This window comes from Astatotilapia calliptera, chromosome 22, assembly GCF_964374335.1.
Source record: "Astatotilapia calliptera chromosome 22, fAstCal68.1, whole genome shotgun sequence".
NCBI classification, from domain to species: Eukaryota; Metazoa; Chordata; class Actinopteri; order Cichliformes; family Cichlidae; genus Astatotilapia; species Astatotilapia calliptera.
Genome location: NC_137442.1, coordinates 36,475,710 through 36,501,457, shown reverse-complemented (window position 1 = coordinate 36,501,457; position 25,748 = coordinate 36,475,710). Strand labels below are relative to the sequence as shown.

Sequence of the window (25,748 nt, the reverse complement as noted above, 5' to 3'; positions counted from 1 at the left end):
TGAGTCAAAGGTTAGACTCACTTTGGTCTATAAACTGATTCCATGATTTCTGTTTTAACTCCAACTCCTTATTTGTACCATGCTTTCATTTCCGAGTGCAACGAGACATTAAACTGCATAATTTTCAATATAAAATGGAAACACTGGGTTGTTCTAAAATGTTTGTGTACTTCTGTGCCGCTCCTGACTTTCTCATGCATCCTCTCCTCTACCAACCGCAGCCTGTTTCAACTCCTCCTTGAACGCTGTACAATATGTTTCCTTCTTTAACTTCCACTACTACCTGCTGACCTCTGCCTTCACTTGTTTTCTCTTCGTGATTTTGAAAGTCATCCTACAAATGACCGTCCAACGTTGCCTAGCCACCATCTAACAGTCTCTCTCTCAGATTACAGATGCTGCACTACATGTAGTTCACCTTTGTGCATCTTGTTCTTATATGTCACCGTCCACTTCTCCCTGTTCCTGAAATATATGCTCACCACAGCCATTTCCATCCTTTTTGTGAATTTCACCACCATCTGTCATTTCTCTCATTAACACCATACCTGCCAACACCTCATCATCTCTGTCTCCTTATGTCCACCTATGTCCACTGAAGTCTGTTCCAATCACCGGTCTAACCCTTTGGGGACACTACCACTTCATCCAGCTTACTCCAGATTTTTTCTTCAGACATCCAACTTGTGGAGCATGTGCACTCACAGCTTCCAACATTATCCACAGATTTCCAGCTTGATTTCCAGGATCAAACTTATGATCCTGTCAAGCACTCTCTTCACTCCACATTCTACTGTCAAGATTTCTCTTCCTATCGACACCATGATGGAACAGTGTGAATGCTACCATTCCTCTCACCACCATGTCGGCCTCCTCTCTCGCTTTACCAGACCAATTATTGTTGTTCTCTAATATTTGATTTGAATTACCTTTTTAACTTAAAAGTAGTCCTGAATAAATGTGCTGTTCACATCACCTAAAGGGACTTGAACCTCTAGAAGAATTATACAGTATGGAAAGTTTTTATCTCCTATGCTTCCCTTCAACGTAACTTTATTCTTTCATGAGTTATTTACAAGTTTCTCTTTGTTCACAGCCATTGACATGTCGAAGAGGTTAACACGTGAGGAGCGGATCGAAATTGTGTTGATATGTGGTGAACGCAGTAACCGGGTCATTGCATCAGATTTCAATGCCAGACACCCTACGAGACCACCCATCTCCCATGCTACAGTCAGCAAACTGCTTGCTAAGTTTCGTGAAACTGGTTCAGTGTTGGATTTGCCAAAATGTGGACGCAAGAAAACTGTCAGTAAAGAAGAAACATCAGTGGCTGTCCTAGCTTCATTCAGCAAGAGCCCACAGCGTAGCACTCGCCGCATGTCACTGGAGAGTGGCATTAGTCGAACATCCCTTCGGCGGATATTAGCTACTCACAAATGGCACCCTTACAAACTCCAGCTACTGCAGCATCTCAGCGAGGATGACCCAGGTCGGCGCACAGAATTTGCAGAATGGGCAAAACAAAAACTGGAACAGGACCCTCAGTTCACGCAGAAGATTTTGTTCAGTGATGAGGCAAACTTTTATGTGAATGGTGAAGTTAACAAACAAAAGCACCGCTATTGGTCTGACACTAACCCACATTGGATGGATCCCTCCAAGACTGTTGGAACTACAAAAGTGATGGTTTGGTGTGGTATATGGGAACAACGATAGTGGGTCCATTCTTCATCAATGGAAACCTCAAGGCCACTGGATATTTGAAATTGCTACATGATGATGTGTTTCCCTCTTTATGCACTGAAGCTGGCACGTTCCCTGAGTTTTTCCAGCAAGATGGTGCCCCACCACATTATGGGTGCAGGTCCGAGCATTCCTAGATGAACACTTTCCTGGAAAGTGGATTGGTCGTCGTGGGCCAGTTGAATGGCCCCCAAGGTCTCCCGATCTGACCCCCTTAGACTTTTATCTTTGGGGTCATCTGAAGGCAATTGTCTATGGTGTGAAGATACGAGATGTGCAGCACCTGAAACTACGGATACTGGATGCCTGTGCTGGCATTTCTCCTGCGGTGTTGCTATCAGTGTGTGAAGAGTGGGAGAAGAGGGTTGCATTGACAATCCAACACAATGGGCAGCACATTGAACACATTTTATAAGTGGTCAGAAACTTGTAAATAACTCATGACAGAATAAAGTTACGTTGAAACCAAGCACACCACTGTTTTTCTTGTGACATTACCAATAAGTTTGATGTGTCACATGGCCCTCTTCCTATTGAAAAAACAAAAGTTGTATCCAAGATGGCCGACTTCTAAATGGCCACCATGGTCACCACCCATCTTGAGGAGTTTGCCCCCTCACATATACTAATGTGCCACAAACAGGACTTTAACATATCACCAACCATTCCCATGTTATTACGGTGTATCCATATAAATGGCCCACCCTGTATATATGAATATATGAGTTTGCATGTGTATTCATGTGTCAGCGCTGCGGTTACCTTAGAGGTGGAGATGGCCGCGCTGGCAGCAGGTTAATCCAGCCCTGAGGCTAAGCATCAAACTTTCAGATCAGACAATCAATAATTCAGACAGCAGCGTGTCAGGATCTATCACCGAACACAGACTGAGAGGCAGGCAGCAGTACGACAAAGGAACACGGGTGATTTATAGCCACATACGACTCACAACATACAAATAAAGGACAGAGCCCCCCTGCATAATTGTGCACCGGTACGCTCAAATTACAGATGCAGGTGCTGAAAGAAAAGAGCGATGGCCACGTATATTTATTCAAACACACAATTATTACAGGCTAGCTGTGATATATGATGGAAAACAACGGATTCAGAAACATGTTTGATTCCCAAACCTCGGCAGCGTGTCACAGATCTACTGCTGTGCTTAAGATCCACCAAATAGTCCTTGAAGCATATGCCAAAATATTAATATGGTTGTGGCATTGCTGTAAATCCTCTGTAAATCAGAGAAACACAGCAACAGACCGTGGCTGTTTAGTGTGCTTTGTGGGGGAGTTAGTTGGTAGGGGGTAAGAGAAATTGAGGGATATTTCAGCGTGTGGGTGTATAATGGCTATCAGAGGTGACTTTCAGTGGGATCAACTCAAAACACTTGCACACAAAAACACAAACAAGCTCCCCCACTCCCACCCACCCACCATAACAGTCACAGACTCAGGACATTAGCTTCTACAGATAACCGTATCAAATGATCATGCAGCAACAAGCTTTGAGGGTGTGTGCGTGTGACTGCATGAGGCAGTCGTGAAGTTGAATGTGCTGATTCTAAGAGACGTTTTCTTGGAGCTGAGTGAGCCCCTGCAGGCCTGCTAACCTTGAGCTCCAAGCTGCGTGAACCCTGAGCAACACAGTGAACGTAACATGACTTTATTTCTCTCTCTCTGTTTATATGTTTAAAATCACTGGCAACTGTACTACAAAGACATGCGAATGGATCTGAGAGCACCAGAGGATGTAATGTCTACCCTCCGTTTAAAAAAAGGATCAGGCTTTTGGTCAAGTTCAGGGACCAAATTCAGACACTGTTAGGTACAAATATGCGGCGGGTATCAGTTTGAAGCCCACAAAGAATTGTTTAGCGCTTTCCAGGCTGTCCTTACCTGACAGGTGGTCTACAGCAGCGGTCCCCAACCTGCTCCACAGACGGTTTAATGTCAGACAGTATTTTCACGGACCGGCCTTTAAGGTGTGGCGGATTGTGGTGGGGCGTGGTCTGCCATCTGCCGCACGGACGCACCTGCACGGCATCCACAATCATGCCCGCCGTGTTACAACACGGGGACTCAAGGGTTGGTGTAGTTGTGGTGGGATGCATGTCAATAAAGATGGCTCAAAACTGTGACCCGTGGACTCACCATGCCTTATTCACACCACACGGATAAATACAACAAAATAAAAGACCGAGACAAAAACTGAGGTATAATAATAAACGTGAATTCATTGTGTAGCTTTATTAGCAGCGTCCTCCTAAAATGCGCCAACAACATTGGGAGTAACATCCTCCTCTCTGCCCCTTAATGCTCTCTGGTCGCTATGGTAACGCATTTCTTTCAAAATACGGGAAAGACCCAGGGGAACCGAGTTAACGATAAAAACCCTGAAAACCATCAATTTCACACCCGAGCCTCACGGCCCGGTACCGAACGACTCACAGAACGGTGCCGGGCCGTGGGGCGGGGGTTGGGGACCGCTGCTCTACATGCTGCTACTGCACTTGATTTGTTTGCTGGGTGCTATGCTTGATCTTTTAGATAGATTGATAGCATCTGTCCAAACTGCTAGACTGTCACCTTTAACAGCTTACTTATGATACTGTGTATTTCTGATACAGCTGTTTATAATGTTATACCTGAAACTCAAAGAGTCCAAAAGGAATCAGCCATGAAGAAATCGTGATTCTGAGGTACAGATGTAAGCTCCCTGTTTTTACAAACCTCTCACCTGTGCAGGCTTACAACAGCATACCTACTAGTCTGCTTTAAGACTACTGTGGTAAAAGAAGGCAAATATCACTAAAACCTACTGAAAGCTGATTTTATGTAGTGTTAATGTATGACACTTCTGTTACTTTTTTAGACAATTATATGGGAAAAGATCATCTCTACTTTAAACTATAGTCTGGCACTTTTAGTTATAAATGATTTTAAATTATTCCAGAAGAATTATATCTATGTCCACACAGTTGCTTTTTGTCTGTCTTGATCCTGTTCAGGCTTCGGTACTTTGACCCAAATGTTTTTCCTATATGAAGTCAGGATCATTTTTAGACTCTCAGTCTCCTGTGCGCTGTGTGCCAAACACTTTAATTGTTATATAAAGTCTAAAAATGTCTGAATCAGATGAAAGCGTATACAGAGTTCTGCCTGCCATTATCTTCATTCAGTCCCCAGCATTAGAAAACACTCTTTGCTGCAGCACCAGTCGCAGGGAAACTGATCATTATCCACAGAGCTTGGTGGACGCAGATCATTTAAAACTAAATCTGTTTCTTCATGCAATCAGAGTCGACACAGTTTTGAATCTTCGTGAAAGTGTTGTAGTGAATGTTGGTGTGCACAGAGGGTTGTTAGTGGAGTCTGCTGTTATGGTGTGATGCCATACGATGTTTCTACCAATAACTTAACCTTGGCTTTGCAATGTTAGTTATTAACCTTCAGATCTAAACCCTGAGCCCAACCCTGGATAACTGTGCCCTGTGTATGTGCTACACCATTTACTCTCAACTCTGAGAATATATTCACAGCTGCAGTGGGAAAGTGGGAAGATGTAATGAGCACTTCTGTCTGCATTTTTATTCTACCCCTCTACCAGCATTAGTTTTTGTGATTTGGAGTTTAAGATCTGTCACCTCGTGATGTGCTTGTGGAGCTGCAGGTCCCTAAACCCAACTATGTTCAGGATTAGGCGATGAAGTCAAAAATACTTTCCTCAGGCCTCGTCATATACTTATGCTTGATCAGGTTCTCCTTGTTTCATTCTGACATGTAGGACCCGATAATAACACGATGATGTTATGTGGATGTAATATGGTGTGAGTCATCAAAAGGTATTACAGTTAAAAATATAGTGGAAACATAAAATGTTTCATGTTAAGTTGCACTTAAGAGTGGTCTGAGGTGGTCTGTCTGTCTGTAACTGACTGTGACATGAAAGGAAACATCAACAAAAACACTGAAAGGAAAGAACAGACGTGCTAGCTCGGAAACCGTTAGCACAAAGAACGATTAGGCTCCTGTAACAGTGTGCAAGAATGTTCATGTCTGTGCTTGGTTATTACTCTGGGACAGAGTAAGCAGCAGTGTTGAGGACAGCTGCAGTCAGAGAAACAGACGAACGCAAGCTAGTCAGGACAAATAACTACCAGAATAAAACAGGAAGTGAAACATGATAACTAAACAGAGAAACATGAATGTAGTTACCGTATTTTTCGGACCATAAGGTGCAGCAGATTATAAAGGCGCCTTAAGCAAAAGAAAACAGTCAGGCAAGTCAAACTTTACTAAACTCATTCTTCTTGCTTCCTCCACTTCCATTAATTCATTAATGTTGAATTCTCTGGCAGCTGCTCTGTTCCCATGTTGTTGCAGTATATTAATGACTAACCTCGTATTGTGGATGATCTCAGTTGTTCTCCTGGCTGAAGTTTGGTCCGTTTACAGCATCCTGCCATGCGATTACATTTGTTCCTGACCACCGAGAACACGTTAACTTTTATCGAGTGGGAAAAAGTTAGTGTTCATCCTGCAGCTTCACTGTGTTTGTTATGCTAACATAGCTGTGCTAGCTAGCGATCACGTAGTACATCATTATATACCAGCTAGCCCAGTGGTTCTCAAACTTTTTTAGGCCCCCCTTTCCCAGCCAACATTTACATGTGGGGCCCATATGGTTTGGAAATGGCCTAAAAAATGGGCCCCATATAGGATTGTCCGCGGGTTCCATAATGGCCCCATGTTATGTTCGGAAGATCTGGGCATTAAATGGGCCCCAACTAGGCAAAGTACACAGAAACTGTCAGGGCTCTGTGTGCGGGCAGGCGGAGGTGAGGATCCAAATGCAGGACTCCAAGACTGAATGCAACTCAAAACCCAGAGCTTTATTGCTGGCACAAAACAAAACATGAATCAAACTGAGATTGCTAAGACAACAACACACAGGCAATTCTGAGGGTACGACACAACAGAGAGCAAAGGCAAACACAGGGCTTATATACACAGGGAGTAATCAGGGAAAGGGAAACAGGAGGGAGACACAGCTGGGAGAGATTAGGATTAACGAGACAGGGGCAGGTAAAAGTGAATACACTGACATAGGACTGGGACTATCAAAATAAAACAGGAAATAAGAAATAAATCACAAAAACGCAAACTTGACACTGAGAGATTGACAGAAGGAATATAAAACATAAACAGAGAAGACAGTGACTTAAACTAGAGGCCAGAACACCAAATAACGTAAGGAGAACAAAACCAAGAATAACCCTTAATACAAAATCAAACCAGCACAACTCAAAAACCCAAACAAATCATAATTTAGAAAACACCAAAACAGAAGCAGAAAAAGCTGGGTCAAAATGACCCAGAACCGTGACAGAAACACACCCGGGCCCCACCTTTCAAGTTTTTTGTGGGTACCATGTAGGTACCACATAAGCTAAAACGTGGGTTTAAAGTGGGATTGTCTGCGGGTTCCATAATGGCCCCATTTTATAAGCCCATCTTGGTGGTATATTGGTAAAATCTGGGAACTAAATGGGCCCCAACGGGGCAAAGCACACAGAAACCCACCCAGGCCCCATTTTTCATGTTCTTAGTGGGTACAACATGAGGACAACATGAGCTAAAAAGTTGGAAAGGCCTTATCAGTGGGTTCTGTACACTCAAAAAAGTGAAATTTGGTGGTTATTGCATTTACAAGACTCTAACATGTAATTTGAACACAATGAATTTATGTTTCTAAAGTGAACGTAATAAAATCATATAAGATCTACAAGAAATTTACCAACTTAGCGCCTCTTAAATTTATTCTTGTTTTTATGACATGATCAAATCTAACAAGAGTGGTTAGCTGCCTTAAAGACTCGCGATATCACAAGATCACGTGAGATTCTAAACAACAAGAGGCAGGAAAGCACATGGTTTGCTTCACGGTCATCTTGGAAAGGTAAGAGTGAATCTATCTTCATCCATCTTGATGAAAATACTTTTTGCACAAAGGTATCATTAGTTTGTCGATTCTTTTCAGTTCTATTTATTCACATTTGTTTTTTTGTTTTTGTTTTTTAAAATATCTGTTTGTTTATGCCATTCTAGCTAGCTAACACGTTAGTGCAAGAATATAGCACAATGTCATGCTAGCATGATAGCCTAATATGAAAGACTTAGCTACTCCAAATATAGATATTGTTTATAACTTAACCTCTGCACATAAGCTAGTTTGGCTCTACCACAGAGACTGTTGTGATAAATTTACATTTTACGTGTGGGTTGTTGAAATTTGTAAGTTTGTAAGTTGCAACTGATGGACAGTGGTTTATTTAACAATTTATGTGTTTTTAGTACACTGAGGAGGAAAGACAAAACATGAACAGATATGTTTTGCTGTTTTTTAATTTTTTTGAAATTAAATATTTTTCTACTTAATAAACTTGGAGACTTGCAGTTCCCTCCTGTAAAGATAATAAATGTTTAATCTTATCAGGTGGTGAAAGGTCTGGAGAGCTGGCAGGCCAGTTCATCAAATTCATGGTGAGCTAATATTTTTCTTAAAAATTATCACATTCCCATGTTAAAAATGTAATATATTCATTTGTAAGTGACATATAGTTTTGAGACCAAGAAAACATTGCATTCTGATTTTATGTACACATCATCTAAACTTTCTTGAATTGGGGGTATGGCATGATTAAATTAATACACAAATTACAAAACAATATTAAAATGACAGACTTGTCTAAAATGCATAAATACTATTTGAAAAGATTAAGACTGTAAAACTGTAAAACAATAGCCTCTGTATTTCTCACAAATTCCTGGTAATTCAACTAAAAGTTCTTTAATCCCACTGCTAGGTCGTTGAGATGGATTTCCGTATATATTTGTTTTTTTCCCCCCTCTGTGTATAAAGACTGATGCTGTTGAAATCAGAAGAGAATACATCGCCCAAGGTCTTTGCGTGTACCTGAATGAAGATCCTGAGAAGCTGGTGAAGGATTACCTGGTATGTTAACTTGCCTGTATCCTTAACTAAGAAGATGATCAAAGATAAGCTTGAACTACATAAAAGAGTTTCAGGGGATGGGGTTTTCCTATAAATTACCGGTGGCTGTAAAAAATACCTTTTAAAATAGAAAAAGTAAGAGCTTTAAGTTTCTCACTGGATACTACACACACCATTCTTGAGTGTTTTATACTATCATTATTATAATATCATTATAATAACCTCATTCATACACACATTCATACAAGATTTTTATGTAACATTTACACTTCAATGGATGTATCAGGAGCAACTTGGGGTTCAGTATGTTACCCATTGATAGTTTTAGTATCAGATTAGAGAAGCCAGGGATTAAACCAGTAGACAACTTGCTCTACCTCCTGTGCCACAGTCACCCCTATCACAACTCAAGATTTTGAAAGACATTGTTGAGGTATTGAATGAACTTCTCTTGAGTCAGGAAAAATATCGGGCAGTCATTTTTGATTACATTTACATTATTATAAGGCTTGAATGAATAGCTTTTAGGTATTTTACATTAATGTAAAACAGATATTTATTTTTAAAACTGTTTGCAATGGACATTAGTGAGAAATCATTATCTTTTTTTTGTTTGTTTTATTGTCACAGGAAGTTGATAAAAAGCATCGCCACTGCCATAGCAGAGACAGTCTTTGGAATCTGTGTCATTCGGTCAGAGGGTGCGGAGCCTGGCGATGACCCTCAGGATGTTGTGATTGTTCTAGAGGGGGTGGAAGTAGGGCTGAACGATATATCGCATTTGCGATAATATCGCGACATGATCAAGTGCAATTTTCTAACCGCAAAGGCTGCGATTATACTCTGGACATGTCCAAATTCATGGGCTGCATCCTCCTGAGGCCGCATTTGTAGACCGATTACGTCACAGCGACGCGCCGAAGGCTGTCCAAATTACTACCATATCCCAGAATTCATAGCGCGGCCCAGCCAAACTCCAGTTTCCAACAATGGCGGCCGCTACTAAGTTTTAAAATTACTCATACTAATCTTTCTGGGTCACAAAATAAACTTTTAACATATTTTCAGGCGAGAAAGTAGCTGTGTAAACATCAAATATCTGCTCGGTTTATCAAGATATCGCATATTTGCAAAAGTGCTTCGACGTTTTCAGAGGCGTCTGCTACCCACCAGCTCGACAGCTAGCCGGGAGCTCGAGGGTCACTGATGCGGCCGAGAACGGCACAACTCCCGGCACATCATTTTCAGATCACCGCGGAGTTTCGCTGCTCGGGTTAAACGTAATATATAAGTCACTTAGACAACCTAAAAATGTTATTGTTGGGCTTTTTTCAGTGTTTTGTTTGTTCGTGAGTAAATCGGTTTGGCTGAGATTAAAGTTATTAGATTAGATAAAATAAAACTTTATTAATCCCCCGGGTGGGTTCCTCCTTGGTTTTCACACAGCTGAATAAACGTCAAACAGAAAACTTATTAAACAGAAGTATGAGACAGTGGAGAATTTACACCAGTGTCTGGTTATATTTTAGATAGCAAGAAGCAGACGGCCGAGTTTATTAAACTCCACCGAGACAGCGGTGACGCTAATCAGAACTAGACCGTCCAATTTCACGCCTTTAAACTTTAAAGGCGTGTTTGTGTGTGTGTTTATACAATTGCTATTATGTTTGCACTTTATGTGTAATGTTACTGACTGCAGAGATCAGTAAGATGTGTGTATTTTTTATTTATTAGTTTGATTTATTTAATATTATTTTTTAATTGAATGACTGTCTAGTAGTTCACAGATGTCGAAAAACTGAGTGTGGTAAAGCCACTGATTTTGTTTATGTATATTTCTGCAATCTGCACATTGTACTGACTTTCATTTTAATGTTTACACCAGGGTTCCTTGTCACCACTTTATGCTCAGATGTTTGTAAGCTAAAAATAAACTATTGTCTATGTTCAAATATACTGTTGTGATTGAAGAAGTTAAATAAAAATGTCAGTCATCAATTCATGCATCACCTCATGTCATCATAACAGAGGTCTGTCTTCCAGGAAAGAACAGTTTAAAATTAATGTAATATAGTATTGGCCATACTATATGATGTATTGCTTGTCTTTGTTTAATAATACAGAAGACAAAGACCTTAAAAAATAATCGCATATCGCATCGCAATCGCAATATTGGGGCAAAAAATCGCAATTAGATTATTTTCCATAATCGTTCAGCCCTAGGTGGAAGTGATGGGTGAGTTGGGCAATGTAGTTTTTGCAGTGACAATGTTGCTTGGTCTGGTCTATTCACTGAACCTGAGCTACCCTCTGGAACTCAGGTACACCTTTGAGGTCCTGCAGAAGATTCTTATGGAATTAGATGCACACGAACTATCCAACAGCACACAAAGTACAGGTTCTCAAAACACTATTTTCTCATTGAGAAATGTTTCCATTACAACAGCTATACCATGTATCTGGACCATGAACCTAAAATAATTGCAGATATTTTCTTTTTTGAAAGTGCATCTGTTGACCTTCAAAGTAGTTGTATTAGTCATCGGAAAATCACCTGATTCAGCCATTCATTGTTGTTAAAAAATTGTTTTAACAGGTTAACTTTCCACTTTGTCCACTACTTTTTTTTCTGTTATGTAACTTGTACTTGCATTTCATGTATTCTTTATACATTATGTGAAATTTGCTATAAATTCAATAAATTGGAGAAAACAAAAAGATGTGTATGACAAATTTTTATTTACCTTTTAGATGTAATAGTGAAATGTATGTTAACCAGACTCTAGACTTTGTTAAATACTCCAAAAAATTACTCTTTAAATTAACTTAAAATAATCATGGAAAGAATTTCCATGTGATTAAATTGCTTTCTATTAGCATTAAAGACTTGTGTTGGAATAACTTAATTTGTATGAGTTGGTTCAACTCAATTAACTTAAGCTGGGACCAAATTTAGTAAATTAGTTGGAGAAAACCTACTGAATTGAGTTGGAACAAAACTCTTTAAGTTGTATCAACACTATTAAAATATATTGGATCAAAATGCAGTAAATACGTTGATTCATCAATCTTTAATTAAGTTGGTCCAACTTGAGTGCATTAAGTTGGAGTAACAGAATTGCATAATGCTAAAATAAAGCAATTTAATCACGTGGAAATTCTTTCCATGATTTTTTTATGTTCATTTAAAGAGTTATTTTTTTGAGTGTAGTTGCAACTTACTTCTTGTTTGAATTGGCTAATTTCTGGCACTGGATGGGCCCCGTGTAGGAAAACAGCAACAAAATCAATTTAACAGACGGCCAATACGGGTTCTGTGACACAAAGACACCAAATATATTAAAGCTGACCGCAAACAAAAACTAGTTTGTAAATATAACCATTACAAAAATCACGAGGGGACACAAAACAATATTTTTCACATTTATTTTGTCCAAAAACTGTGATTTTACGTAACTGTATTCCAAAGTGCGTAAACGTTTAAAAACTAGAAATGTCAAACTACAGCAAAATTCCTTAGATATTTGGAACTGTAGCAACATGGGAAAGTCAGATGGAAAACTCAAAAGCTTATCTTGAATCAGCAGGGTTTCTTTTTTGTTTTGTTTTTACAGAGCTGTAAGCTCTACTTTGTACCCTTGCAGCCCTCAGTCCTCTGTCTTTAGCTCCAGTGAACCACTTGGACAGAGTAACTCTGCTTCTTGAAGGTTAAAGAATTCTTCTTCAGTGCCTCTGGTTAGGATGCCTCCCTGGTGAGGTGTTTTGGGCACGTCCCACCAGGATGAGACCCAGAGAAACTGGGCCTCTCTACTTAGTACCGGATTGGGTTGCGAGGGGAAGCAGCCTCAGCTTAAGATAATGGACCAGGAATGGAGGATAAATGGACACTTTATATATTACTTAATGTTTACTGTGTGGTGACAAAAAAATGGTAGTAAACACAAGCTAAACTGTAAAAAATGTAATCGTAGTTCCTTAACCCTTTATCCCTTATAGTGTTAAGCAGGATAACCGGAATTATATACAGTGGAACCCCGACTTACGAAATTAATTCGTTCCCGAGGGTCTTTCGTAAGTCGAAAATTTTCGTAAGTCGAGGTACCCATCGCGGCTTTTGAGTGAACGATAGGCTAATTGCTAACTGCAACAACAATACGTCGTTCAAGCGAAGCGCAAGTACGAAAGCCAAGGGGGTCGTCACCAGTGTTGGTCAAGTTACTTGAAAAATGTAATCAGTAACTAATTACTGATTACTTCCCCCAAAAAGTAATCCCGTTACTTTACTGATTACTTATTTTCAAAAGTAATTAATTACTTAGTTACTTAGTTACTTTTTAAAAACACGATTTACAACCTGAAGAGGTGATAAAGCGATAGATCTTTCAGCCCAATTCTACTTTTTCTGCATAATCCATCATACAAAGTGTAATCAAATGGAAAAGTCTCTTTTTTTAAAACTTGTTTTATTAGTTTTAATCTTTTAACTTTAAGCATCAAGCAAAAATTTAATTATATGCAACATTCTCTGACTGGAAGAAATTAGTTTAACATTTAAACCTATTTTCTGCACATTCCAGCACATAAAATAAAATATTTTTTGTGTTTACACTCAGTCTTTCAAATAGATGCAAGTAAAACACAGCAGAAAATAAATAAAGTCAAAGACTCAGCGGTCCCGTTGCTCTATTTTCACCTGTAAAGCAGGAGTGGGGTAGGCGGAGGTTTACCCTGGTGTAGGTGTGCCGCGGTCAGTGGAAGAATCCGTGAGTTTCTCTGTGAGTTTCCCATCACGTCGTAGCTACTCGGTGCTTGTTGGAAGTTTAGGGGTTTTTTCGCTGTAAAAAGAAGTTTTCTTCCCACGCACAGCGGACACTAATGTTTTTGTCACTTTTTATGGAATCAAACTCAAAGTAAGGTCAGTACTTCCACGCTTTAAACGCTGCACACTCATACTCTCTCTGCACTCGATATATGATCCATTGTTGATCTGCACACAGCTGTTGTCACTAACGTCGCACTCGCTTACGTCACTGTCATGAGACATTCTCGCAAAAACATCACGGTTTTAGTAACGCAGTAACGCAGCGTTCCTACGGGAAAGTAACGGTAATCTAATTACCGTTTTTGCAATAGTAATCCCTTACTTTACTCGTTACCTGAAAAAGGTAATCAGATTACAGTTACTGCCCATCTCTGGTTGTCACATGATTCGGAAGGTATTGTGGGCATTGTCGGCTCAGCCAATCAGAGCCAGCGGATTTTGTTACGCGGGCATTTTGCCATAACACGGGCAGAAATATAGCCGTTAAGCGCCTTTGTAACTTGAATTTTTCGTTAAATGGTGTATTCGTCAGTCGGGGTTCCACTGTATTGTTTTAGCTGTAAAAGTGTCATAAAATCAGCTGTGAGTGTGTGTGCTCTTTTCCCGTTTTTCAGGATTACTACTACTCTACTCTACTCTACTCTACTCTACTCTACTCTACTACTACTACTACTCTACTCAGGGATTATTAACAGAAAAAAAAAACGAAATTGAAATTGAGCTGTTTTTACTGAAAAAGGCAATCAAAATGTACATGAATAAAAGATTTTGTAACGGCGGATATGTAAAGCTAGCGCATATTCACGTAATATGACATTTTTTATTTTGGTAACTTCCTGTGTGACCGGAAGTGAATGATGTAACGGTAAACAACTTGATGTGCAAAAGAGACGGAAGAAAACGGAAAACTAATGCTAACGGAGAAAAGGGAGAGAAGAATATAGTTAAATTGTACAAAAACGAATGGTTCTAGCTACAGTCAACAGGGGAACAAGGTTTGTAATGTATATGATTTAATTTGAGCAATCTGAAATGTATAATATGTATTATATAGTTTAATAGAAAACGGTTAGACCAGCGTAATGAGCGGTTAAGATGCTGTTACATGAATAATATGGTAATTGTTTTATTTGTTTGTCTAGCTCTTACGTTGGTTCGTTGTCTGATACACGGCAAGGAATAATAAAGGTCATTCAACAACCATCAGTTCTGGCCTTCTCAGTTCGACTGGATGCTACAGTAAGAGCTTGACCGCCGCCATTTTGCTACACCACGAGGGCTCAAGGTTTAACGGCAATTCCCACAACGTCCAGCAGATGGCAGAAGCAGGTCAGAGAACAAAACGGCGAAAGGCATAAGGAAAATAAAGTTAAAATGGAGGATTCAGAAGAAGACATTAATGAACAGTTTGCAAACAAAGAACAAATATTAAATGAGCCACAAGATAAAGCTCAAAGTAACTCTGCGATTCCAAGGCGTTCAGAAAGAGCCAAGGTGCCAACCGAAAAAATGCTAACTTATCAGAAAGAAGAGATAAGTAAAAAAGAAAAAAGACTATTAACTCTTTATGAACAATGGAAAATACGAGTGCGAGAAACAAGAGAAAGATTAAAGTTGGACATTTCAGAGAAAGAAATGGCAGATCTTGCAGATGATGTAGAGCAAAGAAAAGATGAACTGCTAAAGTTGTACACTGAAATGAGAAGTCACATTGCACCTTCATCAGACATACGAAGAAAAACCGATGCATGTGAAGCAGTTACTCATGACATCGTGAAAGTCATCCTGGAAAGAATAAGCGGTGTAGATGGAGATTTTGATGGAGAATATGAAAGAAAACGTCTACGCAGACTATTAGAACATGATTATGCCCAATCCATCTATGGTTCAACTGCAGCATCGAAACGTAGCCAACTGTCTTCAGCCTCACATCTTGCTTCAAAACGAGCAGAGGCAGCAGCAGAACTAGCAGCAAAGGAGGCAGAGTACAAGATTGTACAAGAGGAACAAAGACAGAAGGAAAAGATAAAGGCTCTAGAAGAGGAGCATAAGAAACAAATGGCAGTTCAAACATCAGAGTTGGAATGCCTGAAAGCTGAAAGGGAGGTGGAAGCCGCTCGCGCCAGGTTGGACGCCTACAACAGAGAGTTGTCGCAACTTGATGATGCATATTCAGTTAAGATGGAAAAGGTGAACCCAGAGCACACACCCAAACACACTGTACCATCATACTCCATACACTGTACCAACAACCCCTCCTAGTGTCAGCCAGCTTTCACAGGCGGTACAAGACAGCATAAGAATAAATAGACTCCCCACGCCAGAACCAACGATGTTTAGTGGTGAGCCAATAAAATTTATTGAATGGAAATCCACTTTCATGTCACTTATTGAACAAACTGACATGTCAGCAGCAGATAAACTGTACTATCTGAAAAGGTATGTAACTGGCTCAGCTCGCAAGTGCCTTGAAGGGACTTTCTTCAGAAATGATGAAGAAGCGTATAACGATGCTTGGGCAAAGTTAAACCAAAGGTATGGCCAGCCTTTCGTGCTACAAAGGGCATTTAGAGAGAAGTTATCTAGTTGGCCTAAAATACAGTCGAGAGATGCTGATGGGCTAAGGAACTTTGCTGATTTTGTGAATGCATGCACACTTGCTATGCCTCACGTGAAAGGACTGCAAATACTCAATGACTGTGAAGAAAATCAGAAACTGTTGCATAAATTGCCAGACTGGATAAACACAAGATGGAACAGGCATGTAACAAAGACACTCATGGACGGTGGTGAATTCCCCAGCTTCAGTGAATTTGCCTCCTTTCTCTCACTTGAAGCAGAAGTAGCATGCAACCCAGTCACTTCCATACATGCACTTCGCTCCACGGAAATAAATGATGACAAAAGAAACACAAGAGAAGTCAAAAGAAACAAGGCAAGTGTATTCAACATTAACACAACTGAACGAGATGCAAAGACTAAAATATACAACAGTTCTTCATGCACACTGTGCCAAGAGTCGCATCCACTTATAAAGTGCCCAAAGTTTCTGCAAATGACCCTGGAAATGAAAAAGAAACATGTAAAGGATAATAAACATTGTTATGGTTGTTTAAAGCAAGGTCATAGTGCCAAGGACTGCAAACGGCGTCTCACTTGTGAAACCTGCTCTAAGAGACACCCGACCTGTCTTCACGATGAGAACTACAGCATCAGTCTGCAAAGAGAAAAGCAAGCTCAAGTGAGTATAGACATCGCAACACAAGGGAACTCACCTGAAAGTGCAACAGCCATGGCGTTAAATGTCGCTAGAGCAGAACACACAGTCAGCACCTCCATGATAGTCCCAGTATGGGTCTCAACGGCTGCTAATCCACAAAGGGAAAAACTAGTCTATGCGCTACTAGACACGCAGAGTGACACTGTTTTTATAGATCAGGATGTAACACAGAAACTGCAAGCAAATGTGTGCCCTGTGAAACTCAGACTTACCACAATGATGGGTAAAAATGCAGTAGTAAGCAGCGGAAAGGTGTGTGATCTTCTAGTGAGAGGTTACAATTCAGCAACTGTGCTAAGGCTCCCAACTGCTTACACAAAGGACTACATACCTGCAAATAGAGAACACATACCAACATGTGACACGGCAAAACTGTGGAGTCATTTGTCGTCCATTGCAGATGAGATCCCACCGCTCCTCAGTTGTGAGGTGAGTCTCCTGATAGGTTATACTTGTCCCCAAGCTCTGGCGTCTAGACAAGTACTCTTAGGTAAAGACAATGAGCCATATGCCATCCAAACTGATTTAGGATGGAGCATAGTTGGCAACTCAGTGCCATGCAGTGCATCAGAGACAACAAGGAGTCTCTGTCACAGAATAACTGTTAAAGAAATGCCTCCATGTACTCCCGCAGATGCAATACGTGCACTAGAAAGGGACTTTAAAGAAAACGAAATAAACGAAAAGACGGTGTCTCAAGACGACCTTAGGTTTCTTGAGAAACTTGAACAAGGCATAACACAAGCAGAAAAGGGACATTATGAAATGCCATTGCCATTTAAAGAAAGGCTACAAATGCCAGATAACAGACAACTCGCCGAGAGCAGACTCAATCAGCTCAAATGTAAACCAATGCGTGATGAAAAATACAAAAGAGACTATGTCACATACATGAATGACATTATACAAAGGGGTGATGCCAAAGAGATTGATGATAATGGACCTGAAGGCGAGAAACAAAACAATACTACACCACAGCAATGGTTCTATGTACCGACGAGTGAAAACCCCGCTGACATAACATCAAGGAGCACATCAGTAGCGGAACTGCTATCATCAAACTGGCTCACAGGCCCTCAGTTCTTATGGGAAAAGAAGTTAAACCTTCCAACTAAAGAGTCTATTGAACTTTTGGTGGGAGATCCAGAGGCGAGAAACGTGCAAACACTCAACAGCCAAACTACAGAACACAGAAGTCTCTGTGACCGTCTCACAAGGTTCTCATCCTGGTCACACGCTGTCAGTGCCATAGCACGTCTCAAACGTTTCCTACTCAGAGACAAATCAAAGTCACTCAGCACTGTAACTGAAAGACATAACGCTGAAATAGTGATTATCAAAAACTTACAAGGGCTAACATTTTCAGATGAGATAAAGACATTAAGCAAAGGAAAGGCACTACATGAGAGCAACAAAATGTACAACTTGGATCCTTTCTTGGACGAAGACAATGTGCTCAAGGTGGGAGGAAGGCTACAACACTCATCGCTTCCTAACACATTCAAACATCTAACTGTCATTCCAAGAGACCATCATACTACAAAACTCATAATCGCTCACTGTCACGAAAGAATAAATCATCAAGGAAAGAGCTTCACAATGAACGAAATACGGTCCAGCGGTTATTGGATTCCCAAGCTAAGTCAAACAGTATCAGACTACATCCGTCAGTGTGTGACATGTCGGAGACTAAGGAGAGCTGTGGAAGGACAAAAAATGAAAGATCTCCCCACAGAAAGAGTCGAACACTCTCCGCCTTTCACATATTGTGGTATGGATGTTTTCGGCCCGTTCCTAACCAAGCAAGCAAGAAAAGAAAAGAAAAGAAAAGGTACGCTCTCCTTTTCATTTGTTTCTATTTACGAGCAGTACACATAGAAATGTTAGAAGACCTGACTACGGACGCTTTCATTAATGGACTAAGGTGCTTTATAGCTCTGAGAGGCTCTGTCAGACAAATAAAATGTGATCGAGGTACTAACTTTGTAGGTGCCAAAAATGAACTGTGTGCAGCACTGAATGAAATAGACACTGAAAAACTGACAACCTTTCTATCTGAAAAACAATGTGTTTTGTGTTTAACACACCCCATGCTAGCCACGCAGGTGGAGTATGGGAACGACAAATTCGGACTGTGAGAAACGTCCTCAACGCCACACTTGCTCTCGCAAAGAGACGACTCACCGATTCATCACTCAGAACCTTTCTCTATGAAGCAGCTGCAATAGTAAACAGCCGCCCGTTGACGACAGACAATCTCAATGATCCAAACTGTTTGAAACCAATAACTCCAAATCATCTCCTAACTATGAAAACCACAACAGCTTTGCCTCCTCCAGGACAGTTTGTTAAAGAGGATCTGTATGCTCGGAAGCAATGGCATCAGGTACAATACCTAACGGAGCAATTTTGGAGCAGATGGAAGAGAGAGTATCTTCACAACATCAGGGTTCGGCAGAGATGGCATGCTGCTAAAAGGAATATGCAAGTAGGTGACATAGTGATGGACAAGAAAGAAATACTGCCACGATCCCAATGGAGACTTGGTAGGGTTGTGGACACCATAACAGACGAAGATGGACTTGTGAGAAAGGTCAAAGTAACCTTTGCAGACAGAAACCTTAGTAAAAAGGGTGAACGTTTGCAAAGGATGTCTACAGTGGAACGCCCAGTTCATAAGTTGATTCTACTGTTAGAAAGTTGTGAAAAGTAAGATGCATTAAGCAGTTAAAATGCAATGAAAATTTGTTGTTGCATATACAAAGGTATTATCATTGTTAAGTTACCTGTTTAGAAATTATTTGTGTTTTATTTTGTTTGTAACAGCAAATAATTTGGTGGGAGTGTAACGGCGGATATGTAAAGCTAGCGCATATTCACGTAATATAACATTTGTGCTTTTATTCTGGTAACTTCCTGTGTGACCGGAAGTGAATGATGTAACGGTAAAAATTGGATGTACAAAAAAGACGGAAGAAAATGGAAAACTAATGCTAACGGAGAAAAGGGAGAGAAGATTATGGTTAAATTGTACAAAAACGAATGGTTCTAGCTACAGTCGACAGGGGAACAAGGTTTGTAATGTATATGATTTAATTTGAGCAATCTGAAATGCATAATATGTATTATATAGTTTAATAGAAAACGGTTAGACCAGCGTAATGAGCGGTTAAGATGCTGTTACATGAATAATATGGTAATTGTTTTATTTGTTTGTCTAGCTCTTACGTTGGTTCGTTGTCTGATACACGGCAAGGAATAATAAAGGTCATTCAACAACCATCAGTTCTGGCCTTCTCAGTTCGACTGGATGCTACAGATTTAGAATAGCCAATTTGAATTAACTAGTAAATTAATCAAGTACTTGACCATGTGGTTTATTTTCGGGCATCTCTTTCCTTTAAATAAGTCCAGGCGTGTTGGGCCCCTGGTAGAGCTCAGGTTTGGAAAAACCTGTCGCTGGCGACTTGTTGGGGGCTAAAGGGTTAAAATAAATAGGAATTGGCCAAAATTTGTATAATCTATCATAGCAGAACAAAAATTAAAAAAATCTTTATCAATTATCAGAATCAAATATTTGATTAGGATAAAAAATGTAACTTTCTGGACGGTTTCTCCTTACATCTGGCATAAAAGTAACAACATCTCAGTAAAGAAACATCATAGCAACAGAAAAATATGGTAGCTGTGTGATGTGATGGTCCCTGGCCAGAGTTTTACACGTATTATAAGCCCTGTGACACAAAAACCACCGAACTCGGACACACACAGTTTTCCTTTGTAGTGATGAAAGAAAATGCTGGGCTGGTATGTAAAAGGGAATTTATTCTTCCAGGACCTGAAGCTCTGTAAAGCACCGCTACAACAGCCAAACCTGTCTGTTCTCTGATTGGATTGTTAAATTTGTGATTGATTAACATTGAGCTGCTGCAGTCAACACCATCAAACTCATTTAGTGTTAAAATCTTTACCAGAGCTTAAAGACTGTAGATGTTCACACCTGCTGTTAGAAAACCGAGCTCACAGCAGTGTTTTTTTTAAAGCAGGAAATAAAGATTTTCATTGGATGCTATTTTTATTACCACTTTAATCAGTAATGTACTTCCTATGAAATATAGATTTGATGAGTTACCGGTTCATTGAAGTCAAGTAGTGAACACATTAATCGCTTTATTGAACTAACCCCTAACCCTAACCCTAACCCTTACACTCTTGTGAGCTCTGGTTACTAACAGCAGGTGTGAATGTTTGGAGCCCCAAACGCAGATAAAGATTAGAATAACAAGGCAATGAAAAATCAGTTTGATGCAGTTGACAGTAGCAGCTCAGATGGAAATCAGCCAATTGTGAGAGGAGCAGAGGACTAAAACTGTCAGAGTTGTGGGACAAGTGAAGAGAACACCGTTGGCATTATTGTTAGCATAAAAGATTGAAATGTAAATAAATGTTAAATTTTAAAATTGATCTTTGCCTCCTGTGCCTAAGTAAATATATATACACTGATTACCAGTAAAAATAAATAAATAAATAAAATGAAGCAATGCACTCCTTTCCAGGAAGCCCCATAGACTATCACTTTTCAAAATAATCTGTGCAAGTTATTGAATGTGGCTAATAAGTAATACAAATAATATAAAAGTTACTTACATGTCAAAGATGGTGTTTGAGAAAGTGTCTGGGCTGGGGCTCTGGCTGGGCCTTGGGGGCTTGGATTCTGGTTGGTGTGTCGCCGAGGTTGTGGGCGGGTGGGTGCATGGGGGCTCAGCCCTGGCGCGGGGGCCCTACGGTGCATTGAGCCAACTGGGGGGGCTCTTCAACTGGTGGGGAGGTTGTTACATCCTTGCAGAAGTTCTCTGGTCTCCAGGAGTTCACTCTGCAGGTGGGGGAGATTCAATTCAATTTCAATTTTATTTATTTAGCGCCAAATCACAACAAATGTTGCCTCAAGGCGCTTCATAGATACAGAGAAAAACCAAACAATCATATGACCCCCTATGAGCAAGCACTTTGGCGACAGTGGGAAGGAAAAACTCCCTTTTAACAGGAAGAAACCTCCGGCAGAACCAGGCTCAGGGAGGGGCGGGGCCATCTGCTGAGATCGGTTGGGGTGAGAGAAGGAAGACAGGATGAAGACATGCTGTGGAAGAGAGACAGAGGTTAATAACAGGTATGATTCAATGCAGAGAGGTCAGTTAACACATAGTGAGTGAGAAAGGTGACTGGAAAGGAAAAACTCAATGCATCATGGGAATCCCCCGGCAGCCTACGTCTATTGCTCGTCTGTGAAGCACTTTGTTGTACCTGTGACTTTTAAATGTGCTATAGAAATAAAATTGAAATTGAAAATTGAAATTGCAGCATAACTAAGGGAGGATTCAGGGTCACCTGGTCCAGCCCTAACTATAATGTTAGGAGGAGGATAATAATGGGGCCCGGGTGGGCACAGCAGTGATTGGGAGGAACGGCCCCCCGGATCTGAACCCGAGCGGTGTTTCGTTATTGGACTTCAATGCAAACCACAGTTTGGACATAACGAACACCATGTTCGACCATAAGAGTGTCCATAAGTGCACGTGGCACCAGGACACTCTAGGCCACAGGTCGATTATCGATTTTGTAATCGTATCACCAGACCTGAGGCCATATGTTTTGGACAATCGGGTAAAGAAAGGGGCTGAGCTGTTAACTGATCACCACCTGGTGGTGAGCTGGATCAGGTGGCGGGGGAGGACGCTGGACAGACCTGGCGCGCCCAAACGTACAGTGAGGGTGTGCTGGGAACGTCTAGCAGAGACCCCAGTCTGCGAGATCTTCAACACACACCTCCGGCAGAGCTTCAACAGCATTCTGAGGGAGACTGGGGACATTGAGATTCTGAATGGACCATGTTCAGCACCTCTATTGCTGAAGCCGCTGCACTGAGCTGCAGCCGCAAGGTAGTTGGTGCCTGCCATGGTGGTAATCCCCGAACCAAATGGTGGACACCAGAGGTGAAGGGAGCCACCAAGCTGAAGAAGGAGTCCTACCGGGTCAGGCGGTGGAAGGAATACCTTGAGGACCTCCTCAATCCCACTGACACATCTTCCTTGGTGAAAGCAGAGTCTGGGGATGAAGGGGATGACCCGCCAATCTCTGGGGGCAAGGTCACTGAGGCAGTTAAACAACTCCTTGGTGGCAGAGCCCCTGGGGTGGACGAGGTGTGCCCCGAGTTCCTGAAGGCTCTGGACGTTGTAGGGCTGTCCTGGTTGACACGTCTCTGCAATGTTGCATGGAGAACAGGGGTAGTACCCCTGGACTGGCAGACCGGGGTGGTGGTCCCCATCTTTAAGAAAGGGGACCGGAGGATGTGTTCCAACTACAGAGGGATCACACTCCTTAGCCTCCCTGGGAAAGTCTATGCCAGGGTGCTGGAGAGGAGAGTCCGTCCGTTAGTTGAAACTCGGATACAGGAGGAACAATCCGGTTTTCGTCCTGGTCGTGGAACACTGGACCAGCTCTTTATCCTCTCAAGGATACTTGAGGGTGCATGGGAGTTTGCCCAACCAGTCTACATGTGTTTTGTGAACTTGGAGAAGGCATTCGACTGTGTCCCTTGGGGTGTCCTGTGGGAGGTGTTGCGGGAGTATGGGGTGTCTGGCCCATTGCTACGGGCCATTCGATCCCTATACAACCGTTGCAAGAGCTTGGTTCGCATTGCCAGCAATAAGTCGGACTCGTTCCCGGTGGGTGATGGACTCCACCAGGGCTGCCCTTTGTCACCGATTCTGTTCATAATTTTCATGGACAGAATTTCTAGGCGCAGCCAAGTGGCGGAGGGCTTTCACTTCGGTGGCCTCAGAATCTCATCTCTGCTTTTTGTGGATAATGTGGTCCTATTGGCTTCATCAGGTGATGGCCTCCAGCTCGCCTTGGAACGGTTCGCAGCCGAGTGTGAAGCGGTGGGAATGAGAAATCTGAGGCCATGGTCCTCAGCTGGAAAAGGGTGGAGTGCCCACTCCGGGTCAGGGACGTGACCCTGCCCCAAGTGAAGGAGTTTAAGTATCTCGGGGTCTTGTTCACGAGTGATGGGAGAAGGGAGCGAGAGATCGACAGACGGATTGGTGCAGCGGCTGCAGTGATGTGGACGAGGTACCGGTCCGTCGTGGTGAAGAGAGAGCTGAGTGTAAAAGCGAAGCTCTCAATTTCCCGGTCGATCTACGTCCCTACCCTCACCTATGGCCACGAGCTGTGGGTAGTGACCGAAAGAACGAGATCGCAAATACAAGCCGCGGAAATGGGCATCCTCTGAAGGGTGGCTGGCCTCTCCCTTAGAAATAGGGTCAGAAGTTCGGCCATTCAGGAGGGGCTCAGAGTAGCGCCGCTGCTCCTCCACAGCAAAAGGAGCCAGTTGAGGTGGTTCAGGCATCTGACAAGGATGCCTCCTGGGCGAGGTTTTCCGGGCATGTCCCACCGGGAGGAGGCCCCGGGGCAGACCCGGCAGATCCAGGACATGCTGGAGCGATTATATCTCTCGGCTGGCCTGGGAACGCCTTGGTGTTCCCCCAGATAAGCTGGAGGAGGTGGCTGGGTAGAGGGAGATCTGGGTTTCTCTGCCTGGGCTGCTGCCCCCGCGACCGTGCCCCGGATAAGCGGAAGAAAATGGATGGATAGAATCAATGAAGTCCTTATTTTATCTTATCTGAGCCTCACCATGCGGAGCGCTGAAAGTTCAAGTTAAGTACTTAAAATGAAATCTAAACTTAAAAAGTAACCCATTGCAAACCAGTTGTTTGGAATAGTGTGCAACATGGACTTTGAACCAAGGCTAAATACTGAGAGGGTCAAAAATGAAAGGTAAAGAACATCTGACTGTACCTAAGGATAGCAAAAGTGATAGACTGAGGTTGTGCCAAATATTAGGGTGATTTGTTAGAGAATGCCAAAAATGGTACCCCATGGGTGCCGTCTGCAGGATATAAAAGAGATTTATGTTCATACTTTTGAGATTCTTTCTATAATTTGACTTTCAGAAGTCTCCCTGGACTGTGTGCAATCTGTAATGGGCTTGTTTGGAATAATTTATTCAAATAACACTTTCTCAGGGTCTTCACAGAAGAAGAATCCTCACATAACCATGTGCAACGGTTTTGAACCAATGCACAATATTGACCATCAATGACCTAAGTAGGACCTACATTGGATGCCCACCCAGGTTTATCCATATGGATTTAATGTTAGAAACCCAAATGGGTCCCATATATACTAAACAATTTTGAGGCCATGTAAAATATATGCCCATATTAACTTAACCATTTGGGGCCCACATAGACATGTGGACATGTCAGACAGGGTCTGACTTGCATTTGCCTATGTGTGACCCATATAGTTTAACCAGGTGGGCCCCACCTGTCTCATCAGTACAAAAAAAAATATATTGATTACCTAACTTTGCCCCACCTGGGGCCCACAACAACAGCTTTTCTTTAAATGACTGTGTTTGCCCATGTCTAACCCAGGTGAAAAACCCAAGTGGGTCCTACGTGTGTTTCCCATTTTGAACCAAGTTAAGTGTTTCCCATGTTTGACCCAGCAAGGAGCTACTAAAAGTGCCCACTTGGGATTGCCCATATGGGTTTAATATGAGAAACCCACGTAGGCCCCATACAAAAAGCCCAGTTTGAGCCCATGCCCAGATTGGTACCCATCCAGCACGAGCAAAAACCAGGTGGGGACCATATATACATGTTGGCTGGGTGGTTTTACAAGAACCCCTCCCCTGCACCAACACATCTTCCAATCACACACACCCATATTTTGTTTTTAAACTCCATTGCAGTTTATTCCACCCCTCAAACCTTTTGTAAACCGTTAAATAAAAGTTAACTGAAACAAATTACAGAT

General features: G+C 41.7%; 1 long non-coding RNA gene across 1 annotated transcript; it reads left to right on the top strand.

Annotated features, from left to right (window-relative positions):
* The first annotated feature begins 7,326 nt into the window (after positions 1–7,326).
* LOC113014760 (uncharacterized) lies at positions 7,327–10,966 on the top strand. The gene is made up of 3 exons (XR_003270999.2): positions 7,327–8,294; positions 8,674–8,766; positions 9,397–10,966. It is a non-coding gene; the product is annotated as an uncharacterized LOC113014760 (long non-coding RNA).
* The last annotated feature ends 14,782 nt before the right edge of the window (positions 10,967–25,748 follow it).